Source organism: Thermobia domestica, chromosome 14, assembly GCF_964235325.1.
Source record: "Thermobia domestica chromosome 14, izTheDome1.hap1.1, whole genome shotgun sequence".
NCBI classification, from domain to species: Eukaryota; Metazoa; Arthropoda; class Insecta; order Zygentoma; family Lepismatidae; genus Thermobia; species Thermobia domestica.
Genome location: NC_137467.1, coordinates 64,981,129 through 65,006,509, shown reverse-complemented (window position 1 = coordinate 65,006,509; position 25,381 = coordinate 64,981,129). Strand labels below are relative to the sequence as shown.

The 25,381-nt window shown below is 34.7% G+C and overlaps 1 long non-coding RNA gene across 1 annotated transcript in view; it reads right to left on the bottom strand.

Annotated features, from left to right (window-relative positions):
- LOC145670610 (uncharacterized) overlaps positions 1-4,885 on the bottom strand; it is a 105,289-nt gene extending 100,404 nt beyond the window's left edge. Inside the window, exon 1 of the long non-coding RNA XR_014128358.1 lies at positions 4,727-4,885. This is a non-coding gene — a long non-coding RNA (uncharacterized LOC145670610). The remainder of the gene's footprint in view (positions 1-4,726) is intronic.
- Positions 4,886-25,381: the final 20,496 nt, after the last annotated feature.

The window sequence follows — 25,381 nt, the reverse complement described above, 5'->3', positions numbered from 1 at the left end:
CTGCCATGATCCGAAGGTGTCACTGCCGTGACCATTCACACATATCATGCCGTACTGTAACGTGCCACTATTTCTTTTTACACCCTTTCCCTTGGTTCGGATAAACTTTGTGTCCCTTCGTGTGCTACGAAGAAAGCCGAAGGATCGCGCCGACACAGTTTCTCTTCAAGCTATCGAGTCACAGTGATTGAATTATATAATTGTATTTTATTTATTTATTTACTAAACAAATTTCCAATACAGCAAAAATGCAATTATTTTTGCAAAATGTTTATTATTTTCATGAACCAGAGATAATTTTCTACTTGGATTTAGAATTACCCCTACTAATTTTTAATCGACATCTAATAGTTTAGTTCAATATTTCTATTTTCTACATATTACTTGCAGAAACTATGGGGAGTAAATGTTTTATTTAATTACTGTTTTATAAAAGTTTAGTCATATGTTAATTAAAATTCCACTATTTTAAAGTTTCTCACTTCGATTATCAAAATGATTATAAATGAAGCTTTCGCTTTTTATAAAATACTTGACTATTTTAATGTTTTTAAAGACACAATTCTAAATTATTTCGAAATATTCAAACAAACTAGAAGGAAGAGGATAATACTAAAGAGCATTATTAGAACCAAAAATTGATCCTTAAGGAATTCACAGAATCAAGCCTTTCTCAAAAAAAAAAAAAAAAAAAAAAACGTTACTATAGGGTGTGGGATTCGAAGTGATGATTGTGGAAAAATAAAGTATGTAAAGAACAAGCTTTAACCGACTACTTTACGAAGGTACGGTAAGGACTGAACATTGGCAGACGCATATAACGAAACCTTTAACACAAAATGCCTGATAGCTTCTCACATTTTGTAGCTCATTTATATTTAGTCCTTTCCTTAAATGTAAAATGTTTAATAGCAATGATTGTTTGAGCTGTGCCACATGTATAGTAACTACCCTTTTGACAGATTTACGTTGTATTTCTAACAAAGCATAAAATGTTCTCCCTTTTTGTAAATTTCGGTTCGCGTTTGCCACGTTTACGAAAGTGGAACATAGAATTTCTCGACAAGGTTTCGGAGATTTCTGTTTTAATTATAACTTGCTTATTTTTTAATTTTTTATTGAAATAGCTTTCGGAAATATGAGAGTTGTTCTTCTGCTTATTTCAAAAATGAAATGTGACATTTTATATCACAAGAAAAAAAATCTATTTATGTAATTTCTAAACACATAATTTTGGTTATAAGAGTACGTTTTATGTAATTTGCACCTGTGCTCAGTATTTGCATGGTTCTTTCCGTATATTATTTTTTTCTAATAAAGATGTATTTTTTACGTCTGTCTAGGGCTTGTTGATGTCAAGAACTGACAGCACGTTCATTTCTGCCTCTAGCCAGCGCGTTCTCATTAAAAATCGTATGTCATGTAGTGTTTCTTTCGGAAAAAAAATGTTCCGTTGGACACACACAGTATTCGGAGGGGCGTTGCTGGTATTATTCTATTTATTATTAAATTATAGACATGTTATTTTGGTCTCTTCCCGAGGTACACTCTCAGAGCTCCTGGGAGCAGTGCTCCCTCGCAAAAGACGTCACGAAGAAACACTGACTTCATGCATGTTTGCAACGAGCGTTAGTTTCCTTAGTTATACTCCATTAATTTTTATATTTGGCTGCTGTTTCCTTAGCTGCGGTGCTAGTTTATTTCTTTTGACTACGGGAAGAAGTGAAAGACTTTATATAAAACGTAAATTCAGTGGGAACAAATTTACATCGCATTTGGTAGATAGAACAGCGCCCAGAGGAGCTTTGAAACGAAAGTTGGATTTCGGACGTGCAAGTGCTTCCAGGAGTAAAGTTACAGCGTCTCTCGATAGTTGTTCTGGCATTTCTGATTGTTCTAAAATGAAAGTAATTTTCGGCTAACTGACTTAACATCGTTGTCTGCAGCAATTCGAAATGTATGTTCCTGTGTTTCTTGTGGTACCTTTGGTCAGATGTATTTAGTGGAGTACAATAATAAGCGTTGTGGTGTTATATTTTCAATAGAAATACATTGCCAAGCTTGTGGAGCCAAGACTGATTTCTAAGTTTGAAACAAGACAACATAAAGCCTTGAATCTAATATTATATTAGTTTAATGAAATGCATTGCTTAGGTAAAGGACGATAAAAAACTCAAATGTTTTTGCAGTTTGATGAATATATCTCCACCTGCAAAGAAATTTGACAAAATAAACAAATCTCTTCATTCAGCTCTTGAACATGAAGTGGAAGAAAATACGAAAGCAGTTCGCTCTGAAGCTGTAAAAGCAAATCAACCAAATGAGGATGTGGAATGTAGGACTGATGTTTATGCAAGTGTAGATGGGACGTAGATGAAAAGAGGCCATACTTCATATATGGTGTAACATCAGTTATCACAATTGATACAGGCAAGGTGTTGGATATGCAGTGCATGTCCAACTATTGTCATACATGTTCCACAACATCAAAATTGCAACCGAAAGCATAAATTATCAACCGAAAGCAAACAAAACTATATATGTGCTGTGTCCAAATGGGAAAAAAATTCGTGGTGTGGTTACAACGGAAACTAAGTTACAGGGGAGCATTACGAGCACAAACACTTTTTACCAGAAACAGTAATGAATCATATTAACCCAACCTTTAGAGCATTTGCTGCCCCACAGCTCATCAAGAAAATACTGTCTTCGCGGCAAGACCCAAAATCCGAATGAAAGTTTCAATAGCATGATTTGCAACGCTGTATAAAAACGCCATTTGCTAGTGCAAGATTGGTACGTATATCTGTGTATGGTGCATTGTAATGTTTTAATATTGGTTCTTTGATCAGGTGTTAGTTTCTGAAGAAGTTAGGAATAACATCAGGTGAGTAGAAGTTAGGAATAACATCAGACAAAAGAATCAGCAAAAAGGAAAAGAGCAGAGAAGGAAAATGAGAAAGACACAGAAGACAACGAAAAATATGGTTACGGTGCATTCTAAGTGCTTCAAGTAACCAGTAATTCATTTAAACTCTGCTAACCTTTACATACGTTTTTCCAAGAAGCACATTTTTTCTACGTACATGTACACTCATGTCCAAAATGATTGAGACATATCTAAAACTGTCTTCTTACAACGATATAATTTAATAGGAAAGGGATTCTAAATACGAAAATTAGAATGAGTAAAACAAAATGTTGATAATGGAAATTAGTGCGAAATGTCGCGAAATTAGTGCGAAAGTTTTATTTTCGTTTTATCGTTCTTATTTACTGCTCTTCTGACATGCAATTTTGCACATACCTGTCTCTGTCGATTATACACATACTAGCATTGTAAGAAATACCGGGCGAATTCGTTATCATATTGTTTGTCTTTATTATTATTGTGCAACTCTAAAGTATAAAGCCTAATTATATTTTTGACCTTTTTTGAAGTTATGTATTGCAACATTAATTAATACATATGTATTACTTAATGACATGCATATTAGATCCCTTACGGAAATTAACATTAAAAAAATGTAAGTAAGTGAGTTGAATCAGACTTGCATCATGGGTGTCATTTAGGGAGGGCAGGAGGGGAAAATTGCCCCCCCCCGCGATTGTCTAGTAATGTCCTGGTACAAACCGTGAAAGTGTTATGTCGATGATGCTCTTGGCCTCCTAAAACAAAGGCTCAAATGACGGTGCTGACTTGCATATATATATATAAAGTAGAAGTAATTTTGTATTAATCAACTGTGAGGGAAATTGAAAGAAAAAATATAATTAAATTTCATATTTATCAAGTGTATTTTTAAAAAAATAATTCTAAACAAACAATATTATCAGGAGCATTTTCGTATATTTTGATATGGTATTTCTTAGCTACGCTGTTTAAACTTGTATTTATCTATTCAAATATCTACGGCAGAACTTTAATCCCGTTGCCTTTGGTTTCTAATATCAGGGCTCTAGTAAGTTTCTTTAATTAATTGATAAACAACTGAAATTAACTATTTAGAAATTGTGTATATTAGTAATCTGTTTTCAGATAAATTATGCGCTTTCTAATGCTTCGTATTTTGTTTAATTGGCGAAGGGAGTAAGATGTTTGATTACTCGTGTTACATCTCTTAAGGACTAGAAAGAGAGGAAAATGTTTTCAAAACTGAATGAAATGAGATAGTAGAATGTGAGAAAATATTTTATATAGTATACTCGAAGATATTAGTGCGATTTTGCTTCATCTTATGAATACTATAAGTAAATATTATATCAAATTCTGCAATGTAATTAACAGTTATGTCATTACCCCTTTTAATAACTAAAGATTACACGTTGAAAATTACGTATAATTATTATATTTTGAGAAAACTGACAATATCTATATGACATTTTATTTGTTAAAACTGTTATAAGAAAAATGATTTGATACACTAACTTTGATGTCGGGTAGTTTCGTGTCTTGGTTTATGTTAATGTTCTACAACAAAGATATAAAATGATGAATAATATTTGGAAATGACATATGTGAATGATGAGGAAATATTAACTGAATAAAACAACTGTCTTCTATTTACAAAATGCTTCAATTCTCACAGAAAGTGGTACAATAGTTAATCCGTATGTGAACGATACATCAAAATGGATATTTTGCAATATCTTGAATTGAGTTACTCTAGTTGTAAAATAATACCTTATTTCATTAAGTAATAAAACATTCTCATTAATACTTTACCTCAAAAATTTCTTCTGTATGCAAATATTTTTCTCTTTTGCCAGTATATGTTAAACTCCTATTTGAAGATGCGCTCCAACGCTGAATTCTCCTCCCTATATTAATTGCGTATTAAATAATTGAAGTGTAAAGCTGTGTAAATGTTTAATTCACGTAATGCTGAAACAAAAGAAAGGCAAAACATTATTTTGATACAAACATTGTAAATATCAAGAATAGTTAAATATTCATCAGTTGGTACAATACATGGTTTACACAGTTGGGAGCTGTATGTTTTCTGAAACTGACAATGCTAATGCCTACTTATCACAATACGCAAAGAACGATATATATTTGGAATTCAAGTAGACAATAACTTAGTATGTACACATTTTAATTTATATTTAAAAACAATTATGATCCAGAACAGCCAACCAATATAGGAACAAGAAATGCATGAAATAAAAAGAACAACGTTCTTAATGATTATATATAATTTTACATGCTCTGACGTGAGATAAACGGAAGTTGCTGAAGCTAATGTATAACGCAATTCGCATTTTTGGAATAAAACGAAAAATTTAGGTTTACATCAAGAAATAGTACGGGTATGCTAACCTATTCGAACAAGATATCTGTATATCCTCTTCTGACACCGAGTAAAGAGTTTAGAAACACTGGTCTTTTGACATAGACCCAACTTCGTGAAGTTTTCAGTGTACTGTACTCGTTGAAAGAGGACGTCACATGGCAATAACAGCCTCCACACACACTTGAGTTGCTGTTACAGACCTGTTTTTTCGACCTATCAAACGTATATATCGATCATCCTTTCTGATGTCACACGCAGACGACCAACACTGCAACGTCTTCGAGCAATTTGCGTTATTTGGAACTTGCTTCATAACCTGCTGAACACTGCTCGATCAATAGTGAGCCACCGGGCCACGCCGGCCTGATGCTGCTCTGCTTTCAATCGACTATGGCACGCTAGCGTACTTCATTCGGCAAATAATCCCTCGTTGTCATATTCGCGTGCTTCACTCCATTAGATTTACTTCTGCACTCTACACACACTGTCAGCCAACAAGTCCGTCAGTTCATGCAGTCCTCGCCCGTAACAAATACTTTACGAAGTCGTGTGAGGACAGCATAATTGCAAGTTCTTTCACACAATCTTTTCCCGATCATCGTCTATACTCTTTATATTATGACATCCATTTTCCCTTCATTTCACCATCCCCTCACCCGACTTTTATTTTTATTAAACACTTTGTCTTTTTTGCTTAATTCATGACGGGCAGTGTAGTTTCAGACACGAACACCTTCATTACTTCTGGTACCCCAATCTGGTACCCCAATTGAAGAGAAGCCTCAGGGGGATAGAATTACCATAAATGAAGTTAACGAAAATTCGGTACCAGTATCTACTCGATTCCTACACTCTTTACGGAGAACAAATGGGCTTGGAATATGAATTCAATGAAGGGATGATTCATTTTCGTAATAAAGTAGATTTATTATCAAAAGATAGGAATATTTACATTAAGTTTAGTAAAAAATGTTCGTTACAGAATCTGCTAACTTACATAATTGATTGAGAATAACTCCCAGAGTAATATTGAGTATGTTTATACGCCAGACTGCCGAAAAACCAAACACGTGATAATATTTGCTTTAGTTAATAAGAACACACTTAGTTGTGAACGATGAAGAAAATGAAAGAGTAAGAACTCGAAAAAAGGATTCCAGACTCTAGTAGAATATTACGCTGATATAAGTTTCTAACGCTCATCAAGTCCAAGCTTTATGCTGCCGCCGAGTTCTGTAAGTTAACTTCATAGTACTAGAAATTTTTATAAGTTCTTTGTATGTTCTTTCTGCTTAGGATCTGTGGTTGCTGCGCGCCTGCTTCTGAGCACAGAACTTGAACTGACTGAAGAACCGTTTAAAGTCCAAATCCACCTTCTTTTATTATATGCTATACCCCATTCTCTGGACTTTGAGGTGTTGGAGGGAGAATGAAGAAACTGATTATTCTGCACCTTTCGCTTCTAGCACCAATTGCAGTCAGGTGGAATAATGCTTGTACCGGATTTTTGCAGGTTTTAAGATCACGCTGGGAGAATTGTTCTAATACTAACATTTATTTATTGTTTCTCTCTTTTTTTCTTTTCTTGAGACATTAGTACAAGTGTATTTTTTATATAGCCATTATGCATACAATTATTTCCAGATCTGTGACTGAGAAAAACTTGCAGAAAGCTTTTATTCGCGGGGATGGTACCCGATGAGGAGTCAAAATTTCAATTCTTCAAAGATGTGTTTCCTGGAAGTATGTAACTTCCACTTTTCAGCCTGTAAATTTGTCGATGCTATTGGGAGTCTGGTATAAGAATACTTTACTTTGTATGAGTAAATATGTAAGATTTTTAACGAATGTAAAATGTACCCTTATGTCCAAAATTTTTGTCGCATATCTTTAGAATTTACATAAATAGAAATAACTCTCCTTCTTGTGATAGAAAATGTCACATTCATTCTTGGAAATAAGAAGAAAAACCAAACTCATATTTCCTAAACTATTTCAATAAAAAATTAAGAAACAGGCAAGATATAATTTTAAAAAAATCTCCGAAACTTAAAACGAAAACTTCGAAGTTCCATTTTCGTAAACGTGGCAAACGCGCAGGGAAACATACAAAGAGGGAGGGAATTTTATGCTTTCTTAGAAATACAACGCAATCTGTCATAAGGATAGTTACTATACATGTGGCACAGCTCTAACAATCATTGCTATTAAGCATTTTACATTTAAACAAAGGACTAAATAGAAATAAACTACAAAATATACGAAGCGATCAGACATTTTGCGTTAATGGTTTCCTTATATGGGTCTGCCAAAGTGTAGTCCTTACCGTGCCTTTGTAGAATAGTCGATCATAAACATTGTTCGTAACATACTTTTTTCACACGATCGTCACTTCGAATCTCACAACCTATAGTAACGTTTTCTTTAGAAAAGCATGATTCTGTGAATTCCTTAAGGAACAATATTTTGTTGTAATAATGCTCCTTAGTATCATCCTCTTCATTCTAGTTTATTTGAATATTACCAAATAATTTAGAATTATGTCTTTAAAAACATTAAAATTGTCAATAATTTTATAAAAAGCGGAAGCTTCATTTATAATCATTTTCAAAACCGAAATGAGAAACTTAGAAATAGTGAAATTTTAATTAACATATGACTAAACTTTTATAAAACAGTAATTAAATAAAACATTTACACCCCATAGTTTCTGCAAGTAATATCTAGGAAGTAGACAGAAATAATGAACGTAAACTATTTGATGTCGAATAAAAATTAGTAGGGACAGTTCTAAAGCCAAGTAGAAAATTCTCTCTGCTTCATGAAAATAATAAACATTTTACTAAAATAATGATATTTTTGCTGCATCGGAAATTTGTTTAGTAAATATATAAATAAAATACAATTATATAATTCAATCACTCTGACTCGATAGATTAAAGTGAAACTGTGTCGGCGCGAATCTTCGGCTCTCCGTACCACACGAAGGGACACAATGTTGATACGAACCAAGGGAAAGAGTGTAGAAAGAAGTAATTGCACTCAGTGCATGATAGATATTGCTTGTTACATAAGAAAATGCATGTTCTCCGCAGGATAGTATCTGTTGCTTCTTGACACGATGGAAGATACGAGAAAATCGGTTCAGATAATGTAATTGACCATAAAAACTTTTAAAAGCTGTGGATGCTGGTAAATCAACCAAATATATTATATTTGCAGATGCAATTTACACAACAAATAACACGAATAGTGTGATAAGCAGGGAAAGCAAAGAAACTGTTATATGGTAAGACAACAGAAACAAAAATCACAAACAGGATGTTTGAACTGTATCGCAAAAAGGTACCTGATTATGTGGCATAGTAGATAACGTTCTAATCTATCAATCAGTTGATCCATGTTCCAATCTTCGTCAAGTGTATTTTGTTTTTTCTCGTCGAAGTAACAGCCATTAGTTGTAATATTTACCTTTTATCTCTATGTCAAAAGAATAGCCATTACTTTTAGTATTAGAGTTTTATACAGGGTGTTAATGAACTATACCGAAAAACTCTAAGAGGTGATTCCTTACATGAAAATAGGAGAAAACGTTCATATGAACCTGTGGAGAAAACTGCATAGTTTCAGAGCTAGTGCTGCCGAAAATAGCGAGAAATCAAAACTTCAATATATCCTATTTCGAATTCCAGAAATTGTGGGAGCCGTTCTGTAAAAAATGTTCTTGACGTTTCGTGTCTATATCTGTGAACAGTGTGCGAAATGACCGGACATTTGCAAGGGAGGATGGATTGTACTTCAGACAGCAAGACCATGGCAAAGTATGACAGTTGTAGCCAGGGGCGTCATTTAGGGAGAGCAAGAAGAGCAATTACTCATCAAGAGTTTGAGGAATATATATCCTATAATCGATTGTCTACTAATATACTAGTACTAAACGTGAAAGCGTTGTGTCGATGGTGCTCTTGCCCCCTCAATTGAAGTCTGAAATTACGCCGCTGATCACAGCATACATTCAGTATTACCAAAAGGAATTTATCTCACACCCCCTTGTAATTCGCACACTGTCCAGAAATATATATACGAAGCGACAAGAACATTTTTTGCACAACGACTATGCTAACAATAGTATAACGCGTGATTTAAATGCACAACGCGGAATAGGTTACATTTGATTGCTAGTTAACACAGAACATTGAAACATTTTACAACCGATTTGAATATTTCTATTGTTTTATGCATAATAAGCATATAGTGAATTAATATTTTATGTCTACTTTATTGGTTAAAGCAAAAATGAAAAAAAAATGAATCGATCGACAATCTCACCCGGAACTATTTGCACGGGAACGTAGATGCTCATAACTCTGCCACGTCGTCACTTGATAACTTTACGCGTCGCATCATGTATGCGAAAGTCAGAATTTTTAAGATGCGTTTTCTCCACTATTTCTGGCTGTTGTGCTCTCGCAGTTTGTAATATATACATTTAAATGTGCATTACTACCTTACCTAAGTTGAAACCCGAAGTTCATTTACCAAAGTCTGCTTTCCCCTTATTAGTCTCGTGAGATACTGTTTATAAGCACAATTTTTTACACCCTCTTTCTCTATGGACTTTAGACGAAACTAACACAATAAAGCCTTTGTACGAAAACGGTGATAATTATGTTTAAAAACTAACTTGAAACGGTTGAAATATTTTTTGTGATGATGCAATAGATAAAAAAAAAACAATATGAGTAACACAATTGAAGAAATCCCCTCTACTACTTCTTACAGGTGGAATTTTCGAAAATGTTAGGATATATGTCTACTTATTTAATATAAGACATTTGTATCGAGTTTCACGGGCGTGATTTGAGAGGCTGTAATGTATTTTATTATTGGCCTATTTATTTTAATCCTTCATCACCTTTAATATTCGCGCGTTAATTAAAGTAAAAAAATACAGAACATTGTTTAAAATTACCTATATCTTAATATTTTTGTTTTATTGCATCAAAAGATTCAATATAGTTCAGGCAAAGTTTTCTTCGAGGCCCTATACCTGGAGAACTAAATATAGTGTAGCCAAACTCAAACTATCACGTAACTCGGTGTAATGTGCTTATTCCGTCGAAAATACGAACACTTGATTTAGGGACCATTCAAACATTTTGTGTATCTGATTCAGAAATTAATTATTGGCCAATATCGCAATCTTTTGATAATTATTTTATCATTAATAAAATTCTTGGCCATGATCGCTATCTTTTGATTCATTTTTTTGATCACTCCTAAAGTTCTTCTTTACTTTTCTTCGTTTCGACGATATTGTCAAGGTTGATTTCATTTATGCAGTATACTAGTTGAAATGCCGCTCTTGTCACGGGAAGATTAGATGTATGGAACATATTTGAAAGGTATATTTGGGCACTCTTCCCCGTTTGGGATGCCCCTATGAATTAAAGTGAGATGATAAAAACTCAGGTAGACGCAAGTCACAATCTCAATTAAAACGAGGTAATCATTTTCACATTTTGGTTATTGTATGAATAGATTATGGGAAACTAGAATAATATGGAAATTTATGTCCTCATACCCATAAGTCGAAATGATCGAAAGCGCTGGGAAGCATACCAACCTAGATTTAATAAGGAACTTATATACTGAGTTTCATCTGTTAAAGCTGAGTGATTTCCAAGATATACTTTTGGCATACAATTTGAATTTCTCTAATCTTCTAGCAACAATACTTTAATGAAAGTAACGTAATATTAGTTAGGCATAATTAGCATACATACCAAACTATGTATGTGCTGTGTCCAAATGGGAGAAAATTAATAGTGTGGTTACAACAGAAACCAAGTTACAGGGGGCATTGCGAGCATAAACACTTTTTACCATAAACAGTAAAGAATCATATTAACCCAACCTTTAGAGTATTTGCTGCCCCACAGCTCATCAAGAAAGAATTATCTTCGCGGCAAGATGCAAAATCCGACTGAAAGTTTCAATATCATGATTTCCAACACTGTCCAAAAACGTCCTTTGCTAGTGCAAGAGTGGTACATATAACTGTGTATGCTGCATTGTAATGTTTTAATATTGGCTCTTCGATCAAGTGTGAGTTTCTGAAGAAGTTAGGAATAACTTTAGGTGAGTACATGTTAGGAATAGCATCAGCAATTTTACTCAAGAAAAAGAAGAGCAGAGAAGAAAAATGAGAAAAACAGAAAACAACGAAAAATATGTTTACGGTGCATTCTAAGTGCTTCAAGTAACCAGTAAGTATTTAAACTCGCCTTTACATACGTTTTTCTCAGAAGCACATTTTTTCTACGTGTATGTACACTCATGCCAAAATGATTGTGCCATATCTAAAACTGTCTCCTTGTTAGGATATAATTTGATAATGATTTTGCAGTGTAAATTTAATACTGATACTATATGTACAATCGGGAAATGTATATTTGTTTTTAAATGTCAGGAAAAGAATTATAAATACGAAAATTAGAATGAGTAAAAAAATGTTGCTAAATGGACAAGAAAGTTTTATTTTCGTTTTATTCTTCTTATTTACTGCTCCTCTGATATGCAATTTTTTACATACGTCTTTGCCGATTATACACATACTAGCATTGTAAGAAACACCGGGCGAATTCGTTATCAGATTATTTGTCTTTATTATTATCGTGCAACTCTAAAGTATAATGCCTAATTATATTCTTGGACTTATGTTTTTTGAAGTTATGTATTGTAACATTAATTAATACATATGTATTACTTAATGACATGCATATTAGATTCCTTACGAGCATTAAATCAAACTTGCATCTTGGATGTCATTTAGGGAGGGCAGATGGGATCAATTGCCCCTCCAAGAGGTTGAGGAATACATATACTTCAATCGATTGTCTACTAATGTAGTGGTAAAAAACGTGAAAGTCTTATGTCGATGATGCTCTTGGCCCCAGAAACGAAGCCTGAAATGACGGTGTTGACTTGCATATATATAAAGTAGAAGCAATTAAGTATTGATCAACTGTGATTGAAATTGAAAGAAAGAATATAATTAAATTTCATATTTTTCAAGTGTATTTTAAACAAAATAATTCTAAACAAAACAATAGTATCAGGAGCATCTTCGTATATTTTGATATGATATTTCTTAGCTACGCTGTTTAAAATTGTATTTATCCATTCAAATATCTACGACAGAATTTCAATCCCATTGCCCTTGGTTTCTAATTTCAGGGCTCTTGTAGGTTATTTTTACTAATTTATAAACAATTGAAATTAAGTATTTAAAAATTTCGTATATTAGTAATCTGTTGGCAGATAAATTACGCGCTTTCTAATGCTTAATATTTTGTTTAATTGGCGAAGGGAGTAAGATGTTTGATTACTCGTGTTACATCTCTTAAGGAGTATAGAGAAAGGAAAATGTTTTCAAAACTACATGAAATGAGACAGTGGAATGTGAGAAAATATTTTACATGGTATACTCGAAGAAATTTGTGCGATTTTGCTTCTTCTTATGAATACTATAAGTAAATATTATATCAAATTCTACATTGTAATTAACAGTTATGTCATTAACCCTTTTAATAATTGAGGACTACACATTGAAAATTACGTATAATTATTATATTTTGAGAAAACTGATAATATCTATACGACATATTATTTGTGAAAACTGTTATAAGAAAGAAAGATTTGATATATTAACTTTGATGTCGGGTATTTTCGTGTCTTCGTTTATGTTAATGTTCTACTACAAAATATAAAGTGCTGAATGATATTTGGAAATGACATGTGAATGATGAGGAAATATTAATTGAATAGTACAACTGTATTTTATCTACATAACGCTTCAGTTCTAACAAATAGTTGTGCAGTAGTTAATCCGTATGTGAACGACACACCAAAATGGATGTTTTGCAAACACTTGAATTGAGTTATTCTAGTTGTAAAATAATAGCTTATTTAATTAAGTAATGAAAAATTCTCATTAATACTTTACCTCAAAAATTTCTTCTGTATGCAAATATTTTACTCTTTTACCGGTATATTTTAAACTCCTGTCTGAAGATGCGCTCCAACGCTGAATTCTCGTCCGTATATAATGTACGTGTTAAATAATTGAAGTGTAAAGCTGTGTAAATCTTTAATTCACGTAAGACTGAAACAATAGAAGGGCAAAACATTATTTTGATACAAACTTTGTAAATATCAAGAATAGTTACATATTCACCAGTTGGTACAATACATGGTTTACACAGTTGGGAACTGTATGTTTTCTGAAACAGATATCGCTAATGTCTACTTATCACAATATGCGAAGAACGATATGTATTTGGAAGTCAAGTAGACAATAACTTAGTTCTATTGACTTATTCAAGTATGTATACATTTGAATTTACATTTCAAAACAATTATGATCCAGAAGAGCAAGCCAATATAGGAACAAGAAATGCATGAAATAAAAAGAACAACGTTCTTAATGATTATATATAATTTTACATGCTCTTACGTGAGATAAACTGAAATTACTTAAGCTAATGTATGACCCAATTCGCATTTTTGAAATAAAACAAATGAAAAATTTTGGTTTACAACAAGAAATCGTACATATATGTTAACCTATTCTAACAAGATATGTGTATAGATATATTTTTACAGCTTTTACGCGTCGCGATCCCAACAGTTTTGTTACAAGAACTAGGTGTATGTAGTGTAGACGTGTGGCTCCGCTGTTACTCGGTGCCAATCCACCAAAATAGTTATGACGTACTATTTGTGATCTTATCAAACAGTATGAGATCATTACTTGGAATACCACACTATTCCACTTAAAAAGGATTTCAAGTGAAGAATCACTTTCTATATGTGTATAGCTCTTTTGCACGAGAAATGCTAGTACTGCAAATCTTATCCGTCTCTTCCTTGCTGCTGACGGGTTTGAATGAGACTCTAGTACACTAACCTCATAAATTAAGCAACAAATTGGTACTCAGTAGTATAAGGAAAGTAAACACATGGTGGTGAAAAAACTGTTATTGAAATTAAAGAAGCATCTATTTTACACCCAACAGCAATGAAAATTATCAAACGAAAGTACACTCTCGGAGAAAAAAATGATATTGGACGTAGGTAGGACTCAAACTGAAACACACTGAAGACACAAAAAGATAGTTTGCTGACACCAATAAGGAATATACTCACCGTGTATAGGAATACAGAATTCACAACCTTGTCTTATGCTGGACTAAGTGTTTGTCTCAGATCATTTGGTATCTCGGTCCACTTTTGACAAGGAGCCCATTGAATATCTTGGAAAATTTGTGGAGAGCTATAAGGCTTTCAGTGCGTTGCCCCAGAACATCTCATACATGCTCGATCGGGTTAAGGTCCGGAGAACTAAATGGCCACTCCATTCGTTGAATATGGTACTGCTGGAAGTAGTGATCGACCAATTGTGCCCTATGGGTACGAGCATGATCGTCCATTATAATGAATTTCTGAACTCCAGTACGTGCGATGGGTAACCGTGACGATCCAGAACCTTATCATTACAGTGCTGAGCTGTCATTGTGTCACGCAAGAGAACGCTGTTCAGCACGTCGTCCAAGCGAGATGCCATCCCAGAAAAGCAAATATGAACCACTATAATTTTCCCTTTCAAGAATACTGGATGCATGGTAACGGGTTCCTGTTTCTCGCCAGACCAATCTCCGTCAACAATCACTCTCTAGAGAAAATCTACTCTTCCTTAAAGAGAACTGACTGCCATTGCTCATTTATCTAATTTACATGCGCTTTTGTTCAAATTCAATCGTTGCTTCTTGTGACATCGGGTAAAGAGTATAGAAACCACTGGTCTTCTGGCATACAACCCAACTTCCTAAAGTTGTAAGTGTTCTGTACTCGTTGAAAGAGGACGTCATATGGCAAGAACATCCTCCACATGCACTTGAGTTGCTGTTGCAGACCTGTTTTGTCGACTTGTCGAACGGTTATATCGATCATCCTTTCTGACGTCACAGGCAGACGACCAATACTGCAACGTCTCGGAGCAATTTGGCACTTGCTCCATAAAATGCTGAGCACAGCTCGATCAATAGTGAGTCACCGGGCCACGCCGTCTTGATGCTGCTTTACTTCCAATCGACCGATGGCACGCTAGCGTAATTCATTCGGCAAATGATGCCTCGTTGCCATATTCGCGTGGTTCACTCCATTAGACTTGCCTCTGCATTCTGCACACACTGTCAGCCAACAAGTCCGTGAGTTCATGCAGTCCTCGTCCGTACCTAATACTTTACGATGTCGTGTGAGGACAACATAATCGCAAGTTCTTCTACACATTCTTTCGCCAATCTTCGTCTATGCTCGTTATATTGTGACATGTATTTTCCTTGCATTTCATCATCCTCTCCCCGTCTTTTATTTTTATTACACATTTTGTCTTTGTTGCTAAATTTATGACGGGCAGTGTAGTTTCAGACAAGATCACTTTCATTAGTTCGCTGGTTTGAAACTGATCTGAGATATCTGGTACCCCAATTAAAGAGAAGTCTCAGAGGGATAGAAGTATCAGAAATGAGGTTCTCGAAAATTCGGTACCAGTGTCTACTCGATTCCTACACTCTTTACTGAGAACAACAGGGCTTGGAATATGAATTCACTGAAGTGATAATTCCTTTTCGTAATAAAGTAGATTTATTATCAAAAGATAGAAATATTTACATTAAGTTTAGTATAAAAGTTCGTTACAAAATCTGCTAACTTACATAACTGACTGAGAATAACGCCTAGAGTAATATTGAGAATGTTTATACGCCAGACTGCGGAAAAACCAAAGACGTGATAATCTTTGTTTTAATTAATAAGAACACACTTAGTTGTGAATTGTGAACATTAAAGAAAGATAAAGAGTTCGAAAAAAGAAATCCACACTCGAGTAGAATATTACGCTGATATAAGCCTTCTAATCCCTATCAAGTCTAAGCACGCTGCTGCCCGCCGAGTTTTCTAAGTTAAGTTCATAGTAGCCAAGATACTAAAAAATTTTGTAAGCTCTTTGTATGTTCTTTGTACTTCGGTCTCTTTGACTTCTGCGCACCTGCTTTTTGAGCACAGGAATTGAAGTGATCAAAGACCGTTTCAACGACAAAACCACCTTCTTTCATAGTGTGCTACGTCTCATTCTCTGAACTTGCAGGATATGGAGGAAGAGGGAAAGGACAGAGATTGTTCTGCACCGTTCGCTTCTAGCACCAATTGCAGTCAGTAGGAATAACGCCTCTAGCGGACTTTTTGCAGGTTTTAAGATCACACTGGGAGAATTGTTTTATAACTAACGTTTTTTTTTTTTTTTTTTGCAAATGAGACTGTAGTACAAATTTATATTCTTTTTATATACCCATTATATGCATAGAATTATTTGCATATGTGTGACTGAGAAAAACTGCCAGAAAGCTTTTATTCGCGGGGATTGTACCCTATGAGGGGTCAAAATTTGTGCTTCCTGAAATTATGTAACTTTTCAGTATGTAACTGTCAACTTTTCAGCTTGTAAATATCACGAAGCTATTGGGAGTCAAGAATAGGAAAACTTTACTTTGTATGAGTAAAGATCTAGATTTTTAACGAATGTGAAATGTACACTTGTTTCCAAAATTTTTGGTGCATGTCTTTAGAAATTACATAAATAGAAATAACTCTCTTTCTTGAAGAAGAAAATGTCACATTTCTTCTTGGAAAAACTAAACTCATATTTCCAAAAACTGTTTCATTGAAAAAATTAAGACATAAGTCAGTTATAATTAGATAAAAGAAACTTTCATCGAAAAATTCAAAGTTCCATTTTCGTAAACGTGGCAAAAGCGCTGCGAAATTTACAAATATTGAGGGAATTTTATGCTTTGTTAGAAACACAACGTATATCTGTCATTAGGTTAGTTACTATACATGTGGCACAGCTCTAACAATCATTGCATTTAAGCATTTTACATTTAAACAAAGGACTAAATAGAAATGAGCTACAAAATGCGCGAAGCGATCAGGCATTTTGTGTTTGTGGTTTTCTATATGCGTCTGCCAAGGTGAAGTCCTTAACGTGGCTTTGTAGAGTAGTCGGTTAAAGCTTGTTCTTTTCATACCTTTTTTCCACGTCACTTCGAATCCCACGCCCTATAGTAACGATTTTTTTTAAAAAAAAGCTTGATTCTGTGAATTCCTTAAGGAAGATTGTTTTGTTCTAATAATGCTCCTTAGTATTATCCTCTTCCTTCTAGTTTATTTGAATATTTCGAAATAATTTAGAATTATTGCTTTAAAAACATTAAAGTTGTCAAGAATTTTATAAAAAGCGGAAGCTTCATTTATAATCATTTTGCTAAACGAAATGAGAAACTTAAAAATAGTGGAATTTTAATTAACATATGACTACACTTTTATAAAACAATAATTAAATAAAACATCTACTCCCCATAGTTTCTGCAAGTAAAATGTAGAAAATAGACAGAAATAATGAACTAAACTATTGGATGTCGATTAAAAATTAGTAGGGGTAATTCTAAATCCAAGTAGAAAATTCTCTCACCTTCATGAAAATAATAAACATTTTTCAAAAATAATGGTATTTTTGCTGTATCTGAAATTTGTTTAGTAAACAAATAAATAAAATACAATTATATAATTCAATCACTCTGACTCGATAGATGAAGACACACTGTGTCGGCTCGATCCTTCGGCTTTCTTCGTAGCACAAGAAGGACACGAAGTTGATACGAACCAAGGGAAAGGGTGTAGAAAGAATTAATGACACTCAGGGCCTTATAGGTATTGCTTGTCACATGTTCTTCGCAGGATAGTATATGTTGCTTCTTGACGCGATGAAAGAAACGAGAAAATTGGTTCAGTTAATGTAATTGACCATAAAAACTTTTAAAACCAGTGGATGCTGGTAAATCAACAAAATAAATTACGTTTGCAGATGCAATTTCCACAACAAATAACACGAATAGTGTGATAAGCAGGAAAAGCAGAGAAACTGTTATATGGTAATAGTATAGCAAAAAGGAAAAAAAAGCACCTGAGTATGTGGCATAGTAGATAAGGTTCTATTCTACCAATGAGTTGATCCATGTTCGAGTCTTCGTCCAGTGTATTTTGTTTTTTCTCGCCGAAGTAACAGCCATTACTTGTAGTATTTACTTTTTTTGTCAAAGGAACAGCCACAACTTGTAGTGTTAGAGTTTTATACGGGGTGTTAATGAACTATACCGAAAAACTCTAAGAGGTAAAACCTTACATCGAAAAAAGAGAGAAGTTCATATGGACGTGTGGGGAAAAGTGCGTAATTCCAGGGTTAGGGCTGTCGAAAATCGCGAAAAACCAAAACTTCAATATGTCCTATTTGGATTTTTAGAAATTGTGGCTAGTGGTCCTTATCAGGTAAAGAAATTCACACATACGCAAATCAGAAATGCATATTTCATTTTCAGTGGGTATGCATAATATTCCATACAGGGTGAAATTCCCAGATATACCATCAACCGAATTTTGAGATATGATCTGACTTCATGATCGGTCCAAGGTAGGCAAATGATAAGCCGTGATAGCAGTGAACACAAAATCCTTTAGCGCGATTTCGGAAGTGTTAAGGATCGTCACCACCACGGTTTCTCGTATCGGGAAAACGCATGCTGCAATGAATGCTTTCACGCTTATTAGTGAAGAGAACGTGAAATATAATGTGACGAAATACATTGCATCACACATTATTGCCAACACAAAAAACATGGAGCTGCGGGATCCTAACACTTCCGACTTCCCTCCGAGGCATTGGATGTCCATTATTGTTAAGGCTTACCTTCTGCTTACTGTGGACCCTCTTTGAAATCAGCGTATATATGAAAACTCTATTGAGAGCATATCGGAGAATTTCACCCTGCAAGGAATCCCTTGTATACCAATTAAAAATTGACGAAATATGCACATTTGTATTGTGTAAGCATGGCTTTCATTACGCTAATAAAGACCACCACACGCAGTTCCTGGAATTCGAGATACGGCCTGTTAAAATTTTTCTTTTTCCCGATTTTGGTCAGCCCTAGCTCTGAAACTATGCACTTTTCGCCATAGGTCAATATGAAATTTTTCTCCTATTTTGATGTGAGGAATCACCTTTTACAGTTTGTCGGTATAGTTCATTAATACCCTGTATATGGTTCCATTCTGTTAGATTTTTTCTTGTTCTTGTCTAATGTAATAATATAAGGCTGAAAGTGTGATTATACCTAGGTAGATCAAATGTAACGGTGTTGTAGATTTCTTTCCATTAATAATATATCAAAATAAGCTTACATCCAAAACTAAATATACAAGTAATTGAAGTGAAAATACAAAGTTTGGTGAGTCACCACTGAGGAGAAGAGCAAAGAAAATAACCTGAGGCGCTTTTAAGTGTCTCTCTTATCTATGTGTTAACTATGAACTGAACACCCTTTTTTTAAAAAAAAACAATAATGTTATGAATGAAATACTTCTCTGTGTGGAAACATAAAGCGAAGAAAAAGAAACAATATTAGTAAACTTTTTTATTATTATATGTTTCAGTATGTTGAAAAAAGAGATCATGTTCACTATTTAAGGTGAATATGGTTAATAATCTAGTGTTCATACCGAGTGGAAAGACAATATGTATTCGCGGAGGTCATTTTCTATTTTGTAATACTCTCGTGAGAATGAAAAGAATGGAACATTTACAGAATCAACCTTATCAAGAGATTGATCCTGATGGGAGATCATTTAGTTTAGAATCCCAAGTTAAGTTGTTGAACCATGCCTCATATAGTCACGGTGCTGAACGGGATGTTGCTCTCCCAATGAACCAACTGATCAGTCTTATAACTATCAGTTTGAGGGAAGATGATTGGTTTGTGAACTCTGAAAGGTCTATATTAATCTACAAAGCATGCACGGAGGAATTTCCACGTAACCCGAAATAGATTAATGTCACAATTCTGTGTAGAGAAGTTGATCACTCGCAGAACTATTGTGACACATAATTAAACTTGACTCTTAGCTTCCTAAAATTGTGCTTCTAGGTTCCTAATAAGGGTTCAAAAATCAGTAAATCTACATTATAAAATTGAAAGTCACTATGTGATCCTTAATCTCTTGAACCACAGACCAATCTCAATCAATTTTTGACGTAGATGCGGTTCTGGACTGGCCGTGTTGTTAGCAATTCATTTTAATGGTAGAACTTAGGTTGAGGGTAAAGGGGTGGATAGAAAAAATAAATAAATGTTAATACCTCTTGAACCACCAGACCGATCTCGACCAAATTTTCAACATACATGAAGCTCTGGACTGGGATGGATTTTATCATTCAACTTTGACTGAACAACGTAGAAGGGAGGGTGAGGGGGAGATATATAAACATCTATATAAATGAAAATAAAGTGACTAGGTTTGTGACTTAATAACTCTTGAACCACCCGACCGATTTCAATCAAATTTTCAACTAGATGACGATTGGAACTGGGAAGTTTTTCGATCATTTTCCCTTGACGGTAGATTCTAGGTATGGGCGAGGGCAGGATGGAAAATATATATAGAAATGAATAAAACTTAGTATCTTTTGAAATACCCGACCGATCTCGATCAAACTTTCAACATAGATTAGGTTCGGACCTGGAATGTTATTGCCATTTCATTTTACGATGCAACGTAAGGGAGGGGCAGGTGTAGATTTATGTTAAAAATGAAAATAAAAGTGACTGTCTTTGTGACTTCATCACGCTTAAACACCCTACTGATCTTAATCAAATTTTCAACATAGATGAGGTTGAGACCTAGGATAGTTTTATCATATCAATTTCACGGTAGAACAAAGAGGTAGGGGGAGGGGAGAGATGTATTGAAATGAATAAAACTTAATAACTCTTGAACCACCCAACTGATCTCGATCAAATTTTCAAGATAGATGACGCTCTGGCCTTAAATAATTTTTATAATTTAACTTTGACTTTGCAAGGTGGGAGAGAATGGAGATATGTAAAAAATAATAAAAATGAAACTGGCTGTCTTTGTGAATTCATCACTCTTCAACCACCCAACCAATATCGGTCAAATTTTCAACATGGATGCGGTTTGGGCCTGTGACAGTACTTACCGGTATCTATTTACTTTGACGATAAAAATTAGGGGAGGGGGAGGAGGGAGTTAAAAAGTAAGTAAAACTTACCTTTTGAACCAAACGATCAATCTCGATAAAATTTTAAACATAGATGAAGTTAGGGTCTTAGATTTTTTTATCATTTCTCTTTGACAGTAGAAATACACGGAGGGGAGGAAATACCTATAGTAAATAAAACTTAATAACACTTGAACCACCGGACCGATCTCAATCAAGTTTCCAACCTAAATGAAGTTCGAAACTGAGATGGCTTTTGTCATATCACTTTGATGGTGTAACTTTAGGGAGAAGGAGTAGAGTCATTTAAAAATGATCTAAAATGACCGATATTAGTCATCAATAGCTTTCGGGCTAGCTGAGAGTAACAGTGACACTTCCGATGCTGTTTAAATCGAAATTTAGAACCATAGTTTGAAATAGGGAGGAGGATGAGATATATAAATACGATAAAAAATGACCGATATTAGTGGCGGATCTATAGATTTCCATGCTGCTGAGATGAACAATGACACTTGTGATCCCGTGCCCCGCAATATGGGGAGAGAAAGGGTATACAAAAGGGGTTGTAATTTCCAAAAACGATGGATTACATGGTCACAGATTTGGAAAGAGGAGTTTAAATGAAGAGTTTCATCTCTCTATAATGAGACGTTCATCAGAAAGTCTCTTTTGGAGTATATTTTTCATGTTTTCTTTCCTCGCTTAGAACATGTGTTGTATGAAAGTAACATGAGAAAAGCCCGGCCAGAGTTAACTAACATGGGGAAAGCAGAGTTTGGTAAATGAACTTCGGGGTCATTCTTCGCGAGGCAGTAGTGCACATTTAAAATGTTAATATTACAAATTCATTTAGCGCAATAGTCAAAAAATAGTGGGGAAAAGCGTCCTAAAGATTCTAACTCAGCGCATGTATGACACAACGTATAAAGTTCTCAAGTGAAGGCGTGACAAAGTTAGGATGATCCACGGCTCTCGTGCAAAGGATCCTGGGTTCGATTCCTGCTCGAGTGATTTTTTTCTTTAACCTATAAAGTAACTATTTTAACTAGAAGTGAAATATTAATTCATCATATGTTTATAATACATAAAATAATAGAATTGTTCAAATGAGTTGTAAAATGTTTGAATATTCCATGTTAACTAGCAATAGAATGTAACCTATTCCGCGTAGTATATTGATGGCACGGGTTATATTATGAAATAAAATGAAACTTTTGAGTTTTACGTCCCATGTTATGCCGGCTAGGCTAAAACAGACGGTGAAGATGAGAAATTAATGAAATGGTGTAAAGAAGAAAGTGCAAGGAAACTTGAGAACTCCGACGAAACCCATGCACACACTGTTTATCCACGACAAAATTCACTTGGCGGGAACAGGGTTTGAACCTGCAATCCCATGCACCAGAGGTGAACGCTCTAACACTGAGCCACCGCGGCCCGGAATTTTATTATAGTTAGAAGAATCGTTGTGTAAAAATGTTCTTGACGCTTCGTATCTATATCTGTGAACAGTGTGCAAATTGACCAGACATTTGCAAGGGAGGATGGATTGTACTTCAGACGAAAATAGCATGGCAAAGTATGTCAGTTGTATCCAGGGGCATCATTTAGGGAGAGCAGAAGGGGTAATTACCCCCTCAAGAGTTTGAGGAATAGATATCCTTTAATCGATTGTCTACTAATATACTAATACTAAACGTGAAAGCCTTATGTCGGTGGTGCTCTTGCTCCCTCAATTGAAGTCTGAAATTACGCCGCTGATTACAGTATACATCCAGTATTACCAAAAGGAATTTCTCGCTCATCCCACTTGTAGTTCCCACACTGTCCATAAATATAGACACGAAGCGACATGAAAATTCTTTGCACAACAACTGTGCTAACCATAATATAACGCGTGATATCAATGCACAACGCGAAATAGGTTACATTTGATTCCTAGTTAACACAGAACATTGAAACATTTTACAACTGATTTGAATATTTCTATTGTTTTATCCATTATAAGCATATGGTGAGTTAATATTTTATTGTTAGTTTATTGGTTGAAGCTAAAGACAAAAAAAAAAATTTAATCGAGCGAGAAACCAACCTGGAACCATTTGCACGGGGATATATCCTCCTAACTCTGCCACGTCGTCACTTGATAACTTTACGCGTCGCATCATGTATGCGAGAGTCTGAATCTTTAAGACGCGTTTACTCCACTATTTCTGGCTGTTGTGCTCTTCCAGTTTGTAATGTATACACTTATATGTGCACTAGTACCTTGCGAAGCATGAACCCCAAATTCATTTACCAAAGTCTGCTTTCCTCTTATTAGTCACTTGAGATACTGTTTTTTAAGCATACATTTTTACACTCTTTCTCTGTGGATTTTAGACGAAAGTAAAAAAGCCTTCGCTCGAAAACGGTGATAATTATGTTTAAAAAGTAACTTGAAACGGTTGAATTTTTTGATGATGCCATAGATAAAAAAATAATATGAGTAAAACAATTGAAGAAATCCCCTCTACTACTTTTCAGAGGTGGAATTTTTGAAAATGTTAAGATGTGTGTCTACTTATTTATAATAAGACATTTGTATCGAGATTCGCGTCCGTAACTTGAGAGGCTCTGAGGTATTTTATTATTAGCCTAATTTTTTAACCCTTTATCACCTTTAATATACGCGCGTTAAATAAACTAAAAAAATACAGAACATTGTTAAAAATTACCTATCTTAATATTTTTTTATTGGATCAAAAGATTCAATATATTTCAGGCAAAATGTTCTTGTAGGCCTTATACCTAGAGAAGTACATATAGTGTAGCTAAACTCATACTCTCATTTAACTCAATATCGTTTGCTTACTTCGCAAAAGATTTTGTGGCCGATCATAAATGATATGACCCCTGATAAGAGAAATCTAATATATTTCATTCAATCAAAATTTTTCTTCTACTCCTTATATCTTGAGTTCTACATATATTATAGCCTAGCCCAAACTATCACGTAACTCAGTGTAATGTCCTTATTCCGTCGAAAATACGAACACTTGATTTAGGGACCATTCAAAAATTTTGTGCTTCTGATTCAGAAACTTATTATTGGCCAAGATCGCAATCTTTTAATAATTTTGGTTATCATTGATAAAATTGTTGGCCAAGATAGCAATCTTTGGATTCATTTTTATGATCATTCCTAAAATGGTACGCGTCATGGAGTAAGCAAGAATTCGTTTGATCACGCTTCTTGACGAAGGTTACAGTGCTAAGTAAGCCGCAGATCATGTAGATATTCACCCTAGAACAGGTCAGCGGTGGGCACATAGATATCGTGTTACCGGAGAAACAATTCGTGGTCGTTGTAATGGAAGATGGCGCGTTACCACAAACGAGCCAGACCGTCGTGTGGTTTAAGAAGCCAAGGAAACACCCCATTCAAGTTCGCGTCAACTGCGACATGCTGCTGATTTTCCTGGATCACGTCAAACAGCTATTAGGCAACTCAGGGAGACTAATCTCTTCTCTTGGCGTGCAGCCATTACGGATTTTCTTTCTGCGGAATACGTCGACGTCGACGTCAATTTGCAGAGGAAGATATGCTTCGGAACTGGACAAGTGTAATTGTCAGCGATGAATGTTTATTTTCTTCTGCAAATGATGGACCAGTCTGTGTCTTTCGTGAGAGAGGTTCCACGTTCGATAATCAATACATATGGCAGTAGCGATCCAGCGGACGCATATCAGTGGCTGTCTGAGGCTGGATCTCTGCAGATGGATTTGGGTCTTTTCACAGGATTGATGGGCGCCTTACAGGTGCGCAGTTAAAGTTCATCTTGGAGAATATTATGGTGACACCTGTTCGCGAACGTTATCCTGAGGGAACAATCTACTTTCAACA